We start from the raw sequence: 22,697 nt of genomic DNA on the forward strand, positions 1-22,697 counted from the left end.
GTCTTCCAGTTTCTCTCTCATCTATAAAGAAAAAAAATGAATGAAGAAAATATGGATTCCATATTTTTCCTTGAAAAATTTTGAAAGTAGAAATTGCAGTAGTCCTTTAAAAAAGAAAATTAATGTTTAATTGTAGAGGGAAAAAATGATAAGCTAGAAATAGCATCCAAAAAATGAGGTTATGCAGAAAACCTGGGTGGCTCAGTTGGTTAAGTGTTTGATTCCTGATTTTACTTAGATCATCACCTCAGGGTTGAGAGACTGAGCTCTGTGTTGAGCTTTGTGCTGGGTATGGAGCCTGCTTAGGATTCTTGCCCTCTCCCTCTCCCCCACCTCTCTTCCTCTCTGGGGAAAAAAAAAATGCCTAAATACAATGTGACCTTTAAATTCAGCTGAATGCTGACTACTAGATATGTGACTAAAGCTGAATGAAATAGGAAATGTGAGACCATAATAAAAATAAGTAAACAATAAAGTAAAGGAAAAAACATTTGATGTTTAAAAATGAGAAGAAATCATTTATGAAGATTTTGCTTTAAAATGAGTGTTGCCAAGTAACCCCTGATGGTGGTTCTTTTAAGCTCTTAGTAAAATACTTATAAAGAATCAAAACTGTACAAGATAGACATTTTATTTGCAAAAAACAATAGTTATTTCCAGAATCTACATGTTAATCCTCCTACACAGAGATGTATATGATAGAGCTGGCTTTAGAAAACTTTACTGGAGCATTGCTTCATACAACAGATGATGCCTGAGAAACTTCAGAAAACTCTTTAAACCTTTCAGACATTGTTTAGACTCAGAAACATAAAGTGTGAGCAGCTATCCTTCTACCCTGATCTTTCCCAATTTTAAGGCAGCTAGAACTTGGTTCCTCACATCACTTCATCTTCCTCATGTAACCCTTCACAGATAGTAATATCCAGAAAACAACTGAGTATTAAGTAGTCCATGTGTGAGGAAGACTGAGCACTTGCATGTTACTATTTAGTAAGTAAACAATATTGGTGGGGCTTTTAACTAGAAAAGTCTCTGAAGGAGTGCTAAATGAGAATTACAGCTTTCACAGACTGCACTGAGTTAGGTTTATCAGTAACCAGGCATTTGGGTCAGGAAATGATGTTACCTCAGTGGGGCAGAACTTCAAGGGAAAGGGGAATTTGACTAGAACGTATGGACCTTTACTTACCTCTCAACTGATAATATATCTGGGTTAGGTAAAAATGAACATGTACACACTTATAAGGTATGCAAAAATCTCATAATGGCCGAACATACTATATGTTGACAAATTAAGATTGAAAAGTCAAAAATAGTCTGATTTCACCAAATTTAAACAGAGAAAAACATAACTATGTGAAACCTGGTAACTTGATGCTGAAGGCATGAACAAAGATAAAGAATTAGTGAAGGAACTATTTCTGAAAGCTACACTTTGGTATAAAAAAAGAAAATTCAAGAAAACTTTCGAAATCCTCAAAGAATTTAAAGCATTATGCACCAGGAACAGCTCTAAAGAAAGGATAAACTTGGATGAAAATAAAAGATTAGATGAAAGACAACAGAATCGTTGGAAAGTCCTAATAAATGAAATGGACCAAGGAGCCACATAACATGGCCCTAGGAACAGATAGTCTGGATTTTAAATGTGGCCCTTTGACTTATTTAAAGTACCCATGCTTTACATACCTCTTCTATAAAATGAGGATACAAATAATATTTAATTCACTTGGATTGTTTTGATATTTAAATAAGATAATTTACTTATAAATGCCTGGTACATTAAAAATATCTGATAAGTATTTGATACACTAGATCTAACTATTGGAAAGGATTGCACAGAAATCTAAAAATGAAATATAAGGAATATATGCATAAAATTAAGTATTTTATGTGAAAATGAAAGTAACCAAAAAATGTAGAAGAAAACCTTTATAGCCTTGACTGGAAAATAATTTCTTAGGACAAAAAAAGCACTAGCTGTAGAACAATCTGATAACTTGGATTTCACAAAAACTAAAAATTTATGCTCATTAAAAGACTCCATTAAAGAAAATGAAAGGGTAAAGCAAAGATAGAGAAAATATGTGCAATCTGTATATTTAAAAATAATTTCTACCTACACTTCACACCAGTCAGAATGGCTAAAATTAACAAGTCAGGAAATGCCAGATGCTGGCAAGGATGTGGAGAAAGGGGAACCCTCCTACACTGTTGGTGGGAATGCAAGCTGGTGCAACCACTCTGGAAAACAGCATGGAGGTTCCTCAAAATGTTGAAAATAGAACTACCCTATGACCCAGCAATTGCACTACTGGGTATTTATCCTAAAGATACAAACGTAGTGATCCGAAGGGGTACGTGCACCTGAATGTTTATAGCAGCAATGTCTACAATAGCCAAACTATGGAAAGAACCTAGATGTCCATCCACAGATGAATGGATAAAGAAGATGTGGTATATACACACAATGGAATACTATGCAGCCATCAAAAGAAATGAAATCTTGCCATTTGTGATGATGTGGAGGGAACTAGAGGGTATCATGCTTAGCGAAGTAAGTCAATCAGAGAAAGACAACTATCATATGATCTCCCTGATATGAGGAAGTGGAGATGCAACATGGGGGGGCTAAGGGGGTAGGAGAAGAATAAATGAAACAAGATGGCATTGGGAGGGAGACAAACCATAAGTGACTCGTAGTCTCACAAAACAAACTGAGGGTTGCTGGAGGGAGTGGGGTTGGAAGAGGGGGGTGGGGTTATGGACATTGGGGAGGGTATGTGCTGGGGTGAGTGCTGTGAAGTGTGTAAACCTGGCAATTCACAGACCTGTACCCCTGGGGATAAAAATATATGTTTATAAAAAAAAATAAAAAATAAATTAAAAAAAAAAAAGATTTAGAGATGGAAGGGCCTGGGGAAAAAAAAATATTTTTACCTAGAATATGTTAAGAACCCTTGAAATTATAAGAACCAGAAGAGCCCAATAAAAATGGATAAAAGATTTGAATAGACACTTCACAAAAGAATATACGAGAATGGCCAATAAACACATGAAAAGTTGCTTAATGTAACTAATTACCAGGAAATTCCAATTAAATCATAATGAGACACCATTATATATTTACTAGAAAGACTGAAGTATAAAAGCGTTACATAACACAAACTATTGTGTTGAATGAATGGAACAAATAGAACACTTGCATGCTGCTGGCAGCGGTGTAATATGGTATAGCCCTTTTTCGAAACCCTTTGCAAGTTTCTCATAAAGTCAACCATTCAGTTACCATATAACCCAGTAATTGCACTTTAATGTATTTTCCCCAAAGAAATGAAACCATACATCAATACAAAATCTTGAACGTGAATGTTTAATGGTTTTATTTATAATCACTTCAAAATGGAAAGAATGCTTCTCCTCAGGGGAATTGTTAAACAAATTGTGGTATATTCATATAACAGGATGTTACTCAGCTGAAAAGAGGAGCAAACTTCTAATGTAGACAACTAAATGGATTTCAGAGACATGCTGAATGAAAGGAGCCAGGAAGAAAGGAGTTCCTACTACTGTGTTATTCCATTTCTGTGAAATTCTGGAAGAGGTCAAACTAACCTGTAGTGATCCAAAGTGGAAGAGTGGTTGACTGGGACCAAAGGAGGGTCAAGGTTGACTGCAGACCTTTTGGAGTAATATCCTGATTGTGATGGTGGCAGTGTTTTGATCATTGTCAAAACTCATCTATTTAAGATGAATGCTATTATTTTATGTAAATGTTACCTCAGTAAAAAAGGTTGGAAATGTTTTTAAAATGTCACTTGTGTACAGCCTGGGTATAAAGTTAAATATTTCATAAGGAGTTTCCCTAATATGCCAAGACTTAACAAAAATATAGCACACACTTTATTTTCCTTAAAATAAAAAGTTATTTGAAGAAAAACTCTTATTACTGAAAACGAAAGGAAAATTGAAATTTTGCGGTCTCCCAAATGTATCCTGCAGTTTCTAGGTCTGTGCAAAGAGGCATTTGATGAGGGAGCTCAGAAGTGACTGGAGGCTGTGGGAGTTAGCAACCCACACATAAGCAATCATTAAGCTCACTTCTCATGATCATAATGAGTAAGTGGGTCCTGGGGGTGGTATTTCTGATTTGGAACACCCTGACACTTAAAAAAAAAAAAAAAAAATTGAGATCTCTGAGTGTCAAGAGCTGGACTCTTAGCTTGAGATACTCTATGGCCAGATGCATTGCACTTGATATCTGTTAGATACAGGTTAGTTACTTCCCTGTAAAATACCTGCTCTACAAGGTGGTTGAGAGACTAAAATAAAATGAAAAACTAGATAAAATGTAGTCTATAGTGTGTAAACCTGGTGATTCACAGACCTGTACCCCTGGGGATAAAAATATGTTTATAAAAATAAAAATTAAAAAAAAAATAAATAAAAAAATGTAGTCTCTACATGATTTTGATCACTAATATCAATCACCTATACAAAAGTACATACAAATGTCAAAAATGAGAATGGCATATTAGGTAAAACCAATAATTCAATAAGAATTTAAAATTAAGCCACACTACATATATATGAAAGAAAACCAAAAAGGGGATGAATGTATGGGTGGAAATTATTGTAGAGTACAAGTGGCTTAAATTTTCATCTTAAATAGAAAGGACACTAATTTATCAGATCATGACTTTGACATGGTCTAAAAATCTTTATGCTCTTTAAAAAATAACTGTTTGTTAGTATTTATTTATTTATTTATTTATTTGACAGGCAGAGATCACAAAGAGGCAGAGAGGCAGGCAGAGAGAGAGAGAGGAGGAAGCTGGCTCCCTGCTGAGCAGAGAGCCAGAAGTGGGGCTCTATCCCAGAACACTGGGATCATGACCTGAGCCAAAGGCAGAGGCTTTAACCCACTGAGCCACCCAGGTGCCCCTAGTTGTTAGGTTTTAAATCTGAAATCTAGTAGATCTAGAAATGGGACATATATATAATCCAAAATGCTGTAGAAAAAATAAAAGCTAACATAATCCATACAGAAAAAGGCAGGTAAATAGAAAATACAGAAGCACATAGAACAGAAAGAGCAAAATAAGATGAAAATTTTAAGAGCTGATATATTAGATGAAGCAGCAGAAGTTCAATTCTCCAATCAATCCCCATGTAAATATGTGCAATATACCCAGAGAAGTGCTTTGAAATGAGAAATAACTAATTTGCTTATTCTTTACTATTCCATCTTAGAAAATGCAGATTAATAAAATAGATATATCCTGAAGATAAAAGCAAATGGGAAAGAGAGGGAGAGAAGAGAGAAGAAGAAGGTATGCAGTGTATCTACAAACTGTAAGAATGTCTGTGATGGGTTGGGTCCAACTTTCTTGAGGCATATCCCCCAGTAGCCTTTCCTTCCACAAGAGGAAAGATACAAGCAGAGTGAGTCATGCCTCATCAACCACCTCCTTGTCCTTCTGTTCATACCCGGAAGTGTGGATTTCAGTGTGTACCTTTTTATGATGGGGCAGTTTTGTCTACCTGGGAAGAAGAAGGTATTGCTTGGGGCAACTGGGTGGCTCAGTTGGTTAAGCAACCACCTTCAGCACAGGTCATGATCCTGGAGTCCCAGGATTGGGTCACATGACAGGCTCCCAGCTCCATGGGGAGTCTGCTTCTCCCTCTGACCTTCTTCCCTCTGGTGCACTCTCTCTCTCTCTCTCAAGTAAATAAATGAAATCTTTTTTTAAAAAAATTCAAAAGAAAAAAAAAGCAGAGGGTATAAAATTAAAAAAAAAAAAAAAAGCAGAGGGTATGGCTTGCAAAAACCAAAAAAGGGCCATCACTGGCCCTGCAGCAGATAAGGCAGTTTCTAACTGTAGAAATACACCACAGACCTCCTACTGTTCACTGAGGAAAGTAATAAAGGAAGTATGGGGTCTCATCCTGCCCTCTAACAGAATACAAACTTTGTGGATGAGATAGTATTATCTACAGATATAAAACAAACAAGTGATTAGGGAAAAGCATAAAATAATGAAATATATAATAATACATGTTTAGAAAGGGAGAAATTAGTATAGGCCACCCTCCTTAGAATGTCTTCATAGAAACAGAACACTCTGAAAGTGATTATGGAGGATAAATGGACTCTGGGGAGTGGATCAGTGAGGAGAGTCCAGGAAGCCGTGAGGGTGAATGTGATGTGGACAAGCCTAGAAGGAAGACTGTGTCGCAAACCCAGGTGAACCTTAGCTTGCATGGCTTCACTGCAGCGCCACAAGGCTCATGTGGTATGGGGGAGAGGGTGTGTGTGAACATATGTAAAATGTGAATCTTGAAATTAGTAGTTTATGAACAAGTTGTATCCACTGGCTATCACTATCTCTGTGACTATGGCTCTTACCTAAGAAAAGAAAGAAATTTGATACACAAATGTGGAGCTTTGAGTGATTCTCATGGCTGTTTCACCAGTACTAGCCAGTTTGCGTTGTGCAGGAAGAATGGAGTTCTGTGGATGTAAGAGACTCCAAATGAAATATCCATGCTGTAAGCTGATGATCTAGGAACGATGGAAACATTTTTATGAATTTAATAAATCATAAGTAGAGAGCTACATACAGGTTTGGCATGGATCACTCAGAGGTAGTTTTTTTTTTTTAAACTGTTTTAGTTGTAACAAGTATTTCTTAGATCTTGATTCTTCTTGCATGAGTTCTGAAGTCTCCCAGAGGCTCTTCACAATTGGAGGACCCATAAAAAGAAATGGGTGGATGCTCTGTCAGACCACAGGAATTCTGCCTTGAAATAAAATGCCATTCTTTCAGCACATGTCTGAGAAACAAGTGAACCTGGCCACATTCTTAATGTTCCAATCATCTTAAATTAATTTTCTACTGTGCCAGGCTAAGAAAAACCTGATACGTAGTTCACATAACTTTGCATATTTTAAGGAAATTTTCACCCATGTGCTTTTAATTCATTTACATTCATATCATCAAATATTAGTTTTGTGAGCTTTTTGAACTACCACCAACTTTAGCTGCCTTCTCAAAAACGTATGTTTCAGTACTTTTTCCTTTGAAAGGCAGGAAGACTTGTTTTGCCAAAGACAAATGAATTCAAATATACAAAGATTTAAATTTGATCTATAACTGAAAGTTCATAATTTGCAAATCTAGAATTATGTCCTCCTTTCCTAGTATCCACGTAACTGAAATAACTAGATTCTCAAGATATTCCTACCAAAGGGCTTTGGCCATGACCATTGAATAAAACCTCTAGAAAAAAAATGTGGAACTCTCCAAAATTACTGACAAAATCTTGACTGAAAATGGAGTTTCCCTCCAGTGTTTACTATGTCTTAGCAAGATGATGCCTAGGCAAATTATAGAAACTAACCTCATCTTGTCTGAACTGTTAAAGAATTTTCATTAAGGATAAACATCAGCCAATTCTAGATTTCCTCAGAATGGGATCTTCCTGGGAAATGTCTGGTCTGTATACTTATTTAGGACCATCATGCTCTATTTCTTTGAAGTAGCATATTTATTCCATTTATTGCTGTTGAGTAAAGTGATTTATTTTTTGAATCTAAAAAATTCATTCGATAGAATTCAAGAGAAATTTTCCAAATCTTCTGGTGTCTCCTGGGATTGGATCAACAAATCTAAGTTTATCTTCATTATGTTTGTGGTTTCATTCACTTTAATCTTAACCCTGTATTGGTTTGGTCCGTTTCTGTATAGTGAACAAATTCAGGAGTAATTGAGCATGTGAACATATGGAAAGAAAGAGAAACAACAGGATGCTATTTCAGTTTTGAAAAAAAAAAAGAGATTTTGAACAAGTTTCTTTGCCAAAGTTTTGTGGCCAAATGTTATTTAAAGTTATGTATTAAGGGACTGGGGGAAATCTTTAGTGATGACTGGAGGAAACATCTTAGTGATTAAAAAAAAAAAATGTAGAGGTGAAATGTAGCTTTCCTGATGGCAAACTACATGAATACCTCTATGGAAAGAATGTATTGAGTTCCTTTTTTCTAATTGGGAACAGCAAGATCTCATGTTTGAAAAGACATGCCTCTCTTCTGTGTGAACAAGCTCAGAGCAGAAGTTTATGTAGCATTGGTAAGGGTAAGACTCAGAATTTAGGAAGAAATCATTGTATATTAGTTATTCAGCACAAAATGACCTAGGAATGTGGTCTATTTTGTGAAGGTGCAGGCTGTGTACTAAGGGAGCAGTGTGGATAACTGAAAAACATCAGAAACCAGAGAGAAAACATTAACCCCTTGCTCCCTCCCTTTCTGCCTTACGCTCTACATCTGCAAATTACTAATAGCAAATACATGTTAAATGCTTACTATGTGCCAGTCTTTTAACATTTTATGGGTGTTGTTGCAAATTTTTGAGGAAACACTATCATTCCTGTTTCATAAGGAAACCAAGACACAGAGGGGTTAATTAACTTGTTCATGGTGACACAGCAAGTAAGTGATAAAGGCAGGATCTGAACTGGGATGGTCAGACTCTAGAACATGTCTTTTAGACATTTGTCAGTATTGCCCCAGAATGGTCCATGCCCATAACAGGGGTTAATAGAAGACATTTTCCTCCAAATCACAGAGATATTAACCAAGCTAGGTGTGTTTTTGAGAAGAAACATCTAAGAGATAAAACATTTCAAATAGGAATAAGTACATTCATCCAAGAAGAATTCCAGAGAACAGAACAGAATAAAGTACAGAAACTAGAGAGGCCAGACTCTTTATAAACTCAGTAGCTCCACTGGAATGTTATCTCTCTTTCTCTCTCTCTTTCTTTCCTTTTCCTCTTTCTTTCTTTCTTTCTCTCTCTCTTTCTTTCTCTTATATTATGTTAGTTACCATATAGTACATCATTAGTTTTTGATGTAGTGTTCCATGATTCATTGTTGGTGTATAACACCCAGTGCTCCATGCAATCCATGCTGTCCATATTACCCACCACCAGGTTCACCCATCTCCTCACCCCCCTCCCTTCTAAAACCCTCAGTTTGTTTCCCTGAGTCCATAGTCTTACAAGACTGGCATATAGTGGGTTAAGTCAGGCTGGGCCCAGGCCAAATCCCACCTGTTTGTTCTATGGAATAGCTGCTAATATATAGGAAATGAGACATTTATGTGAATATTTATTAGGGATTTTCACCATTATTTTACCAACTATAATAAGCAGTTTAAAGGATATAAAAAAAAGATAATCTAACCATAATTTTTTAGTTAGCTCAGTAGTTAAATGAGTAATAAATTACTACTGTTTTGCATTCTACATATTGTGAAGAAGATTCAGTTGGGGATATAAATTTCCCTCTGAAGTTAAATCAATCCACTGTTGTTTTTCATGTTAGTATTCACCTATAGCAACTGGGGCCATTGATGCAAGGTCACTTTGAGACAAAAGTTTCAGGGGAAAATGTGTCTTTTATTACGGCTAGCATGGTGTTTTTGATTGTCATTCAGGAGTTTTTTCTCTGCCTTTCCCCTTCTCCTTATAAATCTTTAGTAAACCCCAAAAGCAAAATGTATTTGAGCCCTCACTTATTTTATTATGCACAAAAGTGCAATAATTCCACACACATGCAGCTCCTACTCTATATGTTTTGTCCCATCTCTTTCCTTCTTCTGAGAGTCTACGTTGTATTTTTCCAAGTAAATAAAATTATCATAGGAAAATTTATATATTGAAAATCTCAATTACATTCTAGTGCTTTGGTAATTTGGAGTTAAATACCATTTCAAAAACTATTATTCATGTTCTTGTTGATATAAGATAATCCTATTCTATGTTGAATAACTGTGTTAAACTCTTAGGTACGAACACAGTACTTATGACACTGTGGTACTATTGCCTCACATTACTAATGTACACAGACTAGTTCACATTGCACATGGTTTTGTTATATATCAGTGGCCTATGGCAGTGTGCATTGCTTTGCCCCCAATCCTCCCAGTCAACTTCCAGTTGCCTTAATTACCTTTTTGGCACTTAGCTATATTTACACCCAAGCACATACATCTTCAGAGTCCTTGACAACTCTGCCCTCCCCTCCCCTCCTAATCTGACTCTTTTAATCAAAGAGAAAATCTTACTACTACTACTACTACTACTACTACACACACGCACACACACACACACACGCAGTGGTCATTTTTGTACATTGTTCAAAATGGTATAATTTTTTTTTTTTTTTTAGATTTTAATTTTATTTCAGAGACAGAGACAGACAGAGACAATGAGAGAGAGCACAAGCAGGGAGGAGAGGGAGAAACAGGCTTCCTACTGGGCACGGAACCCTGGGATTCGATGTGAGACTTGATCCCAGGACCCTGTGATCATGACCCAAGCCAAGTCAGACGCTTAACCAACTGAGCCACCCAGGCGCCTATTTTTTTTTGCTTGTATATATCAATTATATTGTCAGTAGCAGCCAAATTAAACTTCCATGCTGAAAAGAAAGCTGCACAATTTACTCTGTGTGTGAGATTGAACGGATACTGAGGCTCAAAGGACCAGCTTATTTCTTCTTGTTTGCACTTCAGGACGCTGTAACTAGAGGAGAGAAAGGCACTCCCACTTCCATCTTAAACCAAGCCCCACCTCTTAGAGAAAAATAAAGTCAAAAAACAGGATCAGGGCCAGGTAATCTTTCTGTTCTTGTCTTGAGCTCGAGTCAGTTTCGGTTTAAAACACTGGGTGCTTCTGTTTCACTCTAGCTAAAAGCAGACATATAATTTGGTTCTAACCAAAAACATATATGACCCCTAAAGAAGGAAACTAATATTTAACTGGGACACACCACATGGCAGGTACTGTACTTAGGCAATTTCACCACCCAAGAAGGTAGCTTATGCTCAAGTCAGAGGGGATGGTTGCTTTATTCAGAGTCCTCATAGCTAGCAATGATCAAAAGTTTATTCCTCTAGTCTGGGTGTAGTCTTAGAGATATTAAGTTTCGCCAAGTAGAGGGACCCGAGATGTACTATGACAAGACAAAGGAGAGAATGTATTAAGAGAACTCAGGCAAGGATCTATGTGCTGTCAACTATATTAGATAGATACCATGAATTTATTCAGAGTCTAGAAAGCATAACAAAATTGTTTATCATGGACTTAAAAGAGACTTTTGTGGTCAGATCATTGTCAAGCATAATTTTATGGGTAAGGAAAGGTAGTCTAGAGAAGTTAAACAACTTTCTAAACACCTACATCATGGAAGACACAGGAATTGTGTCAAACTCCAGTCTACTGGCTCTCATTTCAGTGTTTTCTCTCTTTATCCTCTTAAAATGTGTTAGTTACTACAATCGAAATATTCTTTTCTTCATCCATACCTTGCCTCAGCCATCCACTTGATCAGCTCATTTGGGTTATGTGTCACAAGGCTACTTATCCTTCTCTCCTGAGTGAATTTTCAGGTTGAAGCTGAAGGACAAAAAGCACTGAATTATTGGCTTTCTAAAACACTGATTCAGGATTCAGGTTAAAAAAAAAAAAGAAAAGAAAAGAAAAGGAAGTTGTAAAAGAAACTTAATAGTCTGGTTGAAAGTTATTAGGAAAAGTAGGTGAACTCTTTTGACCTGAACTTTGGACCTGTATCCTGAAGATGAAGAAGAGCATAATGGAGTTGCATACTTGAGTTTAGAATGTCAGAGTAGAGAAGATCTATGCCTTGTCTTTGCTTTGTCTTTCTCAAACAGGATTCATAAGATTGATAGGCCTGCATGGTGGAAGGAGTGTTTGAGGTCAGCAAGAATATATCATTTGAAAATCAGTTTTTATTTTTCTAGAAAAAATTCAGCATTTGTTTATAGATTAAAAAAAAAAAAAGGTATTTAGAGGGGCACCTGGGTGGCTCAGTCAGTTATGTGGCTGCCCTCAGCTCAGGTCATGATCCTGGAATCCTGGGATCCAGCCCCTTATTGGGCTCCCTGCTCAGTTGAGAGCCTGCTTCTCCCCCTCCCTCCGCCGTCCGCTCTGCCTACTTGGGTGCTCTCTCTCTATCTTTCTGTCAAATAAATAAATAAAATTTTAAAAATAAAGGTATTTAGAGAACATCTCCTATGTTACATAAGATGATAAATTTATGTCTCTACCCTCAAGGTATAGAAAGATGTCCAATAATAAACAACACATCATTCAGACAGTGCTGTACTCAGCAGACTAGGGGCTACGTCCTCTGCTTACTTCATCTTTTTCTTTCCCACTGCCTCCATGGTTTTGTTCAGGATATTTCTCTCTTCCTGCATGTAAAATTTCAGCTGTTCTGAGGATAATTATAATTATATAATTACAATCTACTCATCTTGTCATTAAATTCTATAAACTCCCTGATTATTCTCCTAATTTTCAAAGTCTTTGGTACCTATTCCTAACTTGTTTACATTCCAAGTGCTAACATTGCCTCTCCAGCTACCTTCTCTGCTCCTTCATTTGCTATCATCCACATAACCACATCCTTAAATTACCTTTGACTTTATAATTCAGAGAACCATCTGAGTCTCCCTGAGATGTGGACTCAATGATAAGCCACACATGTGTCCTGTCACCACTTTGGGAGGCAAGAATTCTAATACTGAGCCACAAGTGACTTGCTCTTCCACTATTTTGGAACTTTTGTTTATTCTACTTCTGTCTACTTCATTTCTCCCAACTGAGATTGGACTGTTCTAGACTATTCTCTCCTGTTCATATTCTAAACTTTGTGCATTCATGGAGGAATCCTAATAACAGCTTTTTCCTTGCCTGGAGAAAACTCCACAAGTGGATATATTGGCCTTTTTATATAATCATGGCAATAAAACAAAGGAGATCTTAATGCTACTTGACTATGCCATTATGTTCTCTTACTTTCTTTTTAAGTGAAGTCTCATCAGTAATGATAACTGTTTTGAAAATCTGTAATTTCAAAGTTTTGACCCTCACATTCTCTCTTTATCTCCCTCTTTTTGGCAAAATACTTTCCCTTTTTCTGGAAGACACTCCCTTTTTAACAGAGACTCTGTCTTTTAGGATGCCAGAAATAGAACACCTTTGAAAGAAATTAATGAGTTCTGAATCAAAATCACACATCTGTTTGTGTCCTAATTGATTGTGTTTCTCTTTTGACAAAAGCCAGTTTTACCACCACTGTTTTTGAGTTCCGTTCTTTTCTACCTTAGACGGTTAGTGTTTCAAATTATCCTTTCATTTTTCTTAATTTTCAATATTTCTTTCATTTTATTCCATCAGTATTTAAAAGTTCTTTAATCTTTATGATCTTGAAAAGATCTTGCTCCCAATTTGATATCCTCATTTATCTACCTCTTACCTTTTTCTTTCCATTTACTTATGAGCCTCCAAACTATAGCTACTCCTATCCATTCTTGGTTGCAACTGCCCCCCATTGCCAAAACCAGTGGATATTGTCCCTGTCCTTACCTTGCTTGTTCTCTTGGTAGCGTTGCACATGGTTGACCATTGAGTCATATGTTTTTGAAGAACAGGGATTCAGATTTGAATCATCAGTACCCATCTGACACAAAGGAATGTCCAAGACCAGATGGTTTCCAGGGAGAGTTTTGCCAAGCATTTAAAGAATTAAAGCCAATCTTTCTCAAACTCTTCTAAAATGTACAAGAGGAGAGAACAGTTCCAGACTCATTTTACAAAGCTGGTATTACCTCAATACCAAAAACCAGAAGAAGACACTGCAAGAAAAGAAGACTACAGGCCAAAATCTTTGGTGGATATAGATTCAAAAATCCTCAGTAAAATATTAGCAAACTGAATTCAATGGTTCGTTAAAAGGATCATACAGTTTATCAATTTTTTTAATTTTATGAATCATGCTTTTGATGTTGTGTATAAGAAATCTTTGTCTAAATCAGTGTCTCAAAAGCCTTCTCCTATGTGTTCTTTGAGAAGTTATGTAATTGTAAGTTTTATCTTTAGATCTTCGATCATCCTTAAAGGATCCTGAAAGGATCATCCTGTGGATCATCCTTAAAGGACTCATAGTCACATGAATGTCCTAAGTTTTTGTTTATGGTGCAAGGTATGGACTGGAGTTTTGTTGTTATTGTTGTTCACATATGGATGAAACAACTTTATAAAAAGAGAACCAGCTTGTAAAATTATACTAATTGACTAAAAAGTACAATAAATAAGACTGTGGTGTTGGCATAAAGATAGAAAAGTAGATCAAGTGAACAGGATATAGAACCCAGAAATCTATCAAAAATTTACTAATTTCAGAATTATAAATGATATTAAGGAGTATTTCAGGGTAGCAAAAAACCAGAATACTTTGAATTTAAATTATCAAAGGGTGGGGCCACAAAAAGAAATGTCTTTTAATATGGATGATTTCTATTTATCTATTATCTGTTTTTTTGATGATTTGGCAAGTTTATACATTATGCTGTGTTCACCACATGTGTGGCTACCATCTGTCCAGTTACATCTCTATTACAGTATCATTGACTGTATTCCTTATGCTATGACTTTTATCCCTGTGACTTACTCATTCCATAACTGGAGGTCTATATCTCTCACTCCCCTTCACCCGTTTTGCCCAACCTTCCATTCTCCTTCCCTTTGGCAACTATCAGTTTGTTCTGCTTTTTGTTTATTATTTCGTTTTAGATTCCATTTATGAGTGGAATCATATGGTATATGTCTTTCTCAGTCTGACTTATTACACTTAGCATGACGCCCTCTAGGTCCATTCATGTTGCTGCAAATCGCACTATCTCATCCTTTTTTTTTTTAATTACAATTTAAATATTTTTATTAACATATAATGTATTATTTGCTTTGGGAATACAGGTCTATGAATCATCAGTCTTATACAATTCACAGCACTCACCATAGCACATACCCTTTCCAATGTCCATAACCCAGCCACCCTATCCCTCTCCCCCCACCCCCCAGCAACCCTCAGTTTGTATCCTGAGATTAAGAGTCTCTTATGCTTTGTCTCCCTCCTCAGTCCCATCTTGTTTAATTTTTTCCCTCCCCACTCCCCAACCCCCTTCCCTGCCTCTCAAATACCTCATATCAGAAAGATCATATGATAGTTGTTTTTTTCTGACTGACTTATTTCACTTAGCATAATACCCTGTGGTTCCATGTCATTGCAAATGGCAAGATTTCATGTTTTATGGCTGCATAGTAATCCATTGTATATATAGACCACATCTTCTTTATCCATTCATCTTTTGGTGGACACCTATGTTCTTTCCATAGTTTGGCTATTGTGGACATCATTGCTATAAATATTCAGGTGCACGTGCCCCTTCAGATCACTACATTTGTATTTTATGGCTGAGAAACTTTCCATTATATAGAGATTGTACGTGTGCACACACATTTTCCTTATTCATTCATTTATCGATGGACACTGAGGTTGCTTCCATGTCTTGGCTATTGCTGCAAAAAAAATGATTTAAAAATATCTTTCTAAATTAATATTTTTTTTCCTTAGTATAAATACCCAATAGAATTATTGGATCATATGGTATTTCTATTTTCAAGTTTTTTGAGGAACTTCCGTATTCTTTCCTACAGTGGCTTTACCAACTTAAATTCCTTCCCACAGTGCATAATAGTTCCTTTTTTCCACATTCTTACCAACACTCATTGTTTCTTGTTTGTTTTTAGCCATTCTGACAGGTATAATGTGATATCTCATTGTGATATTCATTTGGATTTCCCTGATGACAGGTGATGCTGAGCGTATTTTCACGCGTCTGTTGGCCATCTATATGTCTTCTTTGGAAAAATGTCTTTTCAGGTCTTCTTCCAATTTTTTAATCAGATTGTTTTTTGGTGATGCGTTGTATAAGTTCTTTATAATATTTTGGATATTTATTCCCTTATCAGATATATTGTTTGAAAATATCTTCTCCCCCTCAGTAGGTTGTCTTTTTGTTTTGTTGATGGTTTCCTTTGATGTGCAGAAGCTTTTTATTTTGGCAGTCTCAGTAGTTTATTTTTGCTTTTGTTTCCCTTGCCTTAGGAAACCTACCCAGAAAAATGTTATTATGGCCAATGTAAGAAAAATTACTGCTTGTATGCTCTTCTAGGATTTTTATGGCTTCAGGTTTCACATTAAGTTCTTTAATCCATTTTTAGTTTATTTTTATGTATGGTGGTAGAAAGTATTTCAGTTTCATTCTGTTACATGTAGCTATCCTGTTTTCCCAGCAACATTTATTGAAAAGACTCCTTTCTCCATTGTATAGTCTTGCTTCCTTTGCTATAGATTCATCGACATATAATCATGTTTTTGTTTTTGTTTTTTTTTTTCCCCCTTGGAGAGTCTATTTTGTTCCATTGATCTATGTGTCTGTTTTTGTGTAAGCATCATGTTGTTTTGATTATTATAGCTTTTTAGTATATTTTGAAATCTGGTATTGTGGTACCTCCAGCTTTGTTCTTCTTTCTCAGGATTTTGGTTATTCAGGGTCTTCTGTGGTTTCATACAAATTTTAGGAATATTTGTTCTAGTTTTGTGAAAAATGCTGTTGGTATTTTGATAGGGATTGCATTGAATCTGTGGGTTACTTTGGGTAATATGGGCATTATAAGAATATTAATTCTTCCAATCCATGAGCATGGAATTTTTTTCCATTTATTTGTGTCATCTTCAATTTTTCACCAGTGTTTTATAGTTTTCAGAGTACAGGTCTTTTATCTTTTTGGTTAAGTTTATTCCTAGGTATTTTATTCTTCTTGGTGTAATTGTAAATGGTGTTGTTTTTTACATTTCTTTCTGTGACTTCGTTATTAGTATATAGAAATGTTACCAATTTCTGGGTGTTAATTTTGTATCTCATCACTTTATTGAATTTGTTTATTACTTCTAGTAGTGTTTTGGTGTGGAAGACTTCTTAAAGTTAACATAGAATAAACTAGGAAAATTATTTTTATATTAGGCCAGAAAACAGTTGGAAATGTGACACAAGTTACTTCATAGCTGTACACACATTTATCACGGTACACACATATTATCACTCTATTTATAAAAACTACATCATTAAAAATGAAAGTTATTATATATTGTTTACAAAGTGCTCATCTCTGTGTTAAGGGCCTATAATGTATTATATCAGTTAACTCTCGGAAAATCTATGTAAAATAGGCATTATTTTCCTGATATTGTAGTTGAAGAAACTGAACCTTAACAAGACTTAGTTATTTGCCTTAAATTACATAGGTTATAGATGATAGGGCAGGATTCCAACCAAATCGTCTGACTCCAGGGTTATTTCTTAGCCTTCTCTCCATCCAACCTGTTCTAAAGTGTAGAACTTGCAAATAAGATCTAAACTCTATATAGTATTACCTAAATATTTGGGGGAATGAATGAGTAAATGTTTGGGATTCTCATCCTTAAAGGGCTCACAGTCGCATGAATGTCCTAAGAAACTAAACCAAAAAAAAGCTAATAATTTTTATCACTGAAGCACAGAGTGTTAAGTATAATTATTTGGTTTAGAATCATAAAAAAAACTGTCACTCAATACTGGCAGAGGTATTCTTAAAGGAAAATTAGAGGTGGCTTCAGAGAGGTGGTAATTTTTATGTGTTGATTCAAAAAAGAGTATGAGATACAAATATCAGAGGCTAAGTCTATGCTAAGGAAGAAAACAGGATGCACACAGGAGAGTCTAAAAGATCTTTATAGCTGGACAATGAGAAAGGAGAAATAATGAGAAGTGAGCAAGTAAACTATCTCAAAATGATATGCCTCTTAGTGTATGGTGAGAAGTTTGAATTTTGACCTTGAGAGTGACAAAAGGTCACTTAAGGATGTTAGGTTTAAAGGTGATACAGGTGTCCCCTGCTTTTTGAAAGTCTGCATGATGCCATTTTACTTTTATGAAAGAGTTATATTAGTACTTGTTTTTGTTAACCAGAAGAAATCTGGAGAGGATTTTTGCTTTTAGGAAAAAAGATGAAAAACAAAAATAGCATTCAGTGTTTGTTTTGCAGCAAGCTTGTATGGGAGCCCAGGAGGCCTAGAGCAGTGAGAGTGGCCCTGCCAAGCTTGTTCCCAGGAACTACACTCAGCAGCTCAGCAACAAGCCGCCACAGCTTCGAACTGTGTCTGTGAGTATCTGTGCTTTATCTTGATTTATTTTGTGCATCTGTGACCACAAAAAGATGTGTCCTAAGGTATCAAAAGCCTAAAAAGTGTTATTTTATGGGGTCTGGGAACACTTAGAGATTTTTCTGTATAAATGAATGATGATTGCTTCTTCACTTATACCATTTCAGCTTATAAAAGTTTTCATAGAAAGACTCCACTTTCGAATAACGGGGGAAACTATTGTCATATTGTGTCTTATGATCATTCTACAGGTAGTATAGAAAACAAATTGGAAAAAAACAAAATGGAGGTTAGGAAGATGATTAAAGATACTGGAATAATCAGACAGGAACTCAGGGCCTGAGGCAATAGCAGTGGATAATAGCAAGGAGGATACATTTGAGTAATAGATAAGATATATAATTGGGAGGACATATGATTCAGATGGGTTAGGATAAAGAAATTTTAAGGAAAGACTTGCAGGTTTCTGATGTAGGTGAATAATTTTTTAAGGCAGGGAATAGAGTTGAGATATGGGTGCGAGAAGGAGATAAAGGATGAGGTATTCTACTTATGAAATAGTAGATTCCAGGTGTCAGGAAACTTTCCAAAATGGAGATTTGTAGTGGGCAGCTAATTATTACAGGGGGAAGTTACATAAGATTATCAGGTTAGAAATCAATAACATGGAAAGTTGTCAAGCAATGGGACTAACAAAGATCATCCAAAGAGTGTTACAAAGAAGGAGAAAAATGGAACAAGAGTATCTGATTATGGGATTCAGAAAGGAATGGTCAAAAACAGAAGGAGAATGAAGAAATATTGGCTTCAGACAAAAAAGTGAAGAGTTCTGAAAAGAAAGGAGTGGTCAACGCATCAGAGATGATTAGTCAAATAAAGAATGAGTTATATTTATTGCATTTGTCAAGTAGACCATCATTGGTGACATTATAGGAAAAATTTGTGGAGTGGTGAACATGGAAGCCAAATTCTAGCCAGCAGAGACATTAAAGTCTAGATAAAAATCCAAGATAAGAGGGGTACCTGGGTGACTCAACTGTTTAAGTAGCCAATTTTTTATTTTGGCTCAGGTCATGATCTCAGGGCCATGAAATTGAATCCCATGTCACCTCTCCCACCATGAGCAGGGAGTCTGCTGAGATTCTCTCCTTCTCTCTCTCTGCCCCTCCCCCCCAAATAAATAAATAAAATCTTTAAAAAAAATCTACGATAAGATAATTTGACTTCATAAGCACACAAAAATGTTCACAAGGCACAATAAACAAGGTGAAAAAAAGTACATATGGCAAAAACATTAATATATTAAAAAATTAGCCAATGGATAAGAAATTAAATGCATTAATAACAAAATATACAAAGGCTATGAACAGACAGTTCTTTGTGGAGACAATGCAAATTACCAGTAAACATATGAAAAGGTTCTCAAGCTAACTAGAGGTGAGGGAAATGTAAATTAAATACTGACAAAGAGTCTTTTTCAAAAAAACTAATAGGTTAAAAACAACTAAAAAGAAGAGTGTTGCCTAGAGTTTAGAGAGCATCAGAGTCCTCTGACATACTCCTGGCAGAAGGATCATTGCAATGGAATTTTGAGAACATCAAACCCACAATATCTCTTGACATTTAAAATGTCTGAACCATGAGAGACTATGGACTCTGAAAAACAATCTGAGGGGTTTGAAGCGACGGGGGGTGGAAGGTTGGGGGAACCAGATGGTGGGTATTAGAGAGGGCACAGATTTCATGGAGCACTGGGTGTGGTGCAAAAACAAGGAATACTGTTATGCTGAAAATAAAAAAAAATTAAAAAAAATTAAACAACCCTCAAAAAAAAATGTCTGTACTTTTTCTTGATCCAGCAGTCCCATTTTGGGATTCTACCCAATAGAAATCAAGCAATACATATGGCATTATGATCAAGAATGTATATTTAACATTGTTCATTTGGAGCAGTACAGGATACAATCTGCTAATTAATAGGTGGTTGAATGAATTATTGTATTCATATAATAGATTAGCTCAGACCAATAGAACTTTTTTCAGTGATGGAAATGTTCTGTAAGTGAACTATCCAATATGACATATACTAGATATTTTGGGATATTTTGAGCAATTGAAATGTGGCTAGTATGACTAAGGGGCTCCATTTTAAGTTTTGTTTAATTTTAATTAATAAAAATTTAAGTATAAATAGCTGTTTGCAGCTTGTAGCTTTGGGATGGCACAACTATAGTATATTACTTGGTTTCAAAAAGTAAGTTACATCTACATAATTTTACTTAGAGATTTATCTAGTTTAAAAATATAGCTCCTAAGATGTGGTAATTTGATCTCATTTTGTTGTTTTTGTAAAAGTCAAGTGAAAATTCCCAACTGATATTTGTGTGTATTTATGAGATCTAGAAAAAATGTAAAAAGATGAATTCAAACTTCTAACAACTTTGGCCTGTGAGTTTTGAGCGAAGGTGTTAAGTGTTACCTAGAGGCCACTGCATTTAATTACTAGTCTGAAGCTTGCCAATCTCCTTCCATTGGTGTGTCAATTCGTGAGTTTCCAGATACTGACGTTTCCATAATTCTGGAACCCGAAGTGAGAAAATGTATGAGAAGTTGTGATGTGGGTGAGACATAAAGCTTGTTATCTTTCAGCTATTTGGACTGTACATTTGTTTGTTATGGCAGTTACTAAAATGGATACATGTTAAGTTATAGAGGCTATATATGCTCAAAATTGGTAAAAAGACATAGCAGTTTAAAATTGTTACAATATATAAAAAGTAGGCCAATAGAAGATTAAAATAACAGAACTTAAACAGGAAGGTGGGTAAGAATATCATAAGCAAAAGTCCTCATTTTTCACAGTGAAAAAGACATGTATTCCAGGGCTTGTAAATCAACAAATCAAGACAAAACTGAATTATTGGAATTTGGATACAGTGACCATCACAAGATGTAATCTCAGAGGTGACTGAAAGAGGTTACCTATTAGATGTGGGGCAGGGTAGAGCAAGGATGAAATCTTGCTTTCTACTTGCTCTTTTCTAAAGTGTACATGCATTGTTTTTGTAAATAAAAAGAATATAAGCATGGCCAGATATGTTTCTTCAGCCTCTCCTTCCTTCTCCAGTCACTTTTGGATCTGTCTATGAGGTTTTCCATCTATACACTCCAGTCCTGATCCCTGTCTTACTATTAATGGGGCAAAGAACACATGACCCACTTCAACCTATGAAGGACTGGCCTGGGGTTAAAGCCATACCTCTGAACTTGCTCCCCAGGTCATCTTGCTTTAGTGACATCTGTTACTTGAGTAACTTGGGGACAATTCCAGGCTGCCTGGGTCATCTGTAGATACCAATATGTTCTTCCTGAATAACCAGTGAGGTTCTAATCGGTAGGACCAGGGATCAGTCTTTTTCTCCAGTTTTGCTAGTAGCCCTTACCGAACATATAGTTCTCCTGTCTTTAGCCTCGGGATCTCTGCTATTCTGCCTTCATATGGCTTCTCTTCCTCCACTGACTTGAATCCCTCTCCCAACTCCCAGACAATCTCTACAGCTTCATAGAGATTCATGGAGGGCAGTCTTCCCAACTGACTCCTAGGTGTTGACTGACACTTTGAATTTCCACCGTAGCACTCTTCATCCTAATGAATGCTGTCTCAACCTGTTGCTGAGTAAATCCAGAATGAAGATGAAGCTGGCAACATCCTTGGACACTGTACCAAGGTCCCTGGCTGGCTGCTATGGTTTTGTCAACTTTTTGTATTCCTTATGCATGGGTCTCTCTTGGTTCCAAGTTGCTGTGACTGGCATGTATATATTATTACTAAGAACTGAGTTATATATGTTATTATAATGTATGAATCTTTTTGCATGTTTCTTTGTCAATTTTTAATGGAATTCTTTTTTTTTTTTAAAGATTTTATTTATTTATTTATTTGTCAGAGAGAGAGAGGGAGAGAGAGTGAGCACAGGCAGACAGAATGGCAAGTAGAGGCAGAGGGAGAAGCAGGCTCCCTGCCGAGCAAGGAGCCCGATGTGGGACTCGATCCCAGGATGCTGGGATCATGACCTGAGCCAAAGGCAGCTGCTTAACTAACTGAGCCACCCAGGCGTCCCTTTGTGTCAATTTTTAATCAAACAAGTACTATAAGAGAATGTCTTCCTAAAATAGATTGAAGCAAAAAGGAAGAACAAAGTTAACACACTGCATACAAGTCCCAAGTCTGCTTTGATTAAATCTCTTCTGTCTCTGTCTCACCTCTTAAAGTCAAGTATGGTAATGAGTTTAAAGTGTATGCCTCTAAATGGTTTGTCTAGAAATCATTATAGTATTACTAAGCGTGCATATATGAGTTTATGATGTGTTGATTTCTGTCTCCTCAGGAGCATTAATCATTCAATTTTTAATATTTGACTTCCTGAATAGATGAAGAGGAATATCTTATTCGCACATTGATTTTTTTCTATCTTTGAAAGTGAGAATGAATTTTATTTACTTAATAACCAGTTTCCCATTCTCACCACTCTTGTTCAACATAGTATTAGAAGTCC

This window comes from Lutra lutra, chromosome 6 (assembly GCF_902655055.1).
Source record: "Lutra lutra chromosome 6, mLutLut1.2, whole genome shotgun sequence".
In the NCBI taxonomy this organism is placed as follows: Eukaryota; Metazoa; Chordata; class Mammalia; order Carnivora; family Mustelidae; genus Lutra; species Lutra lutra.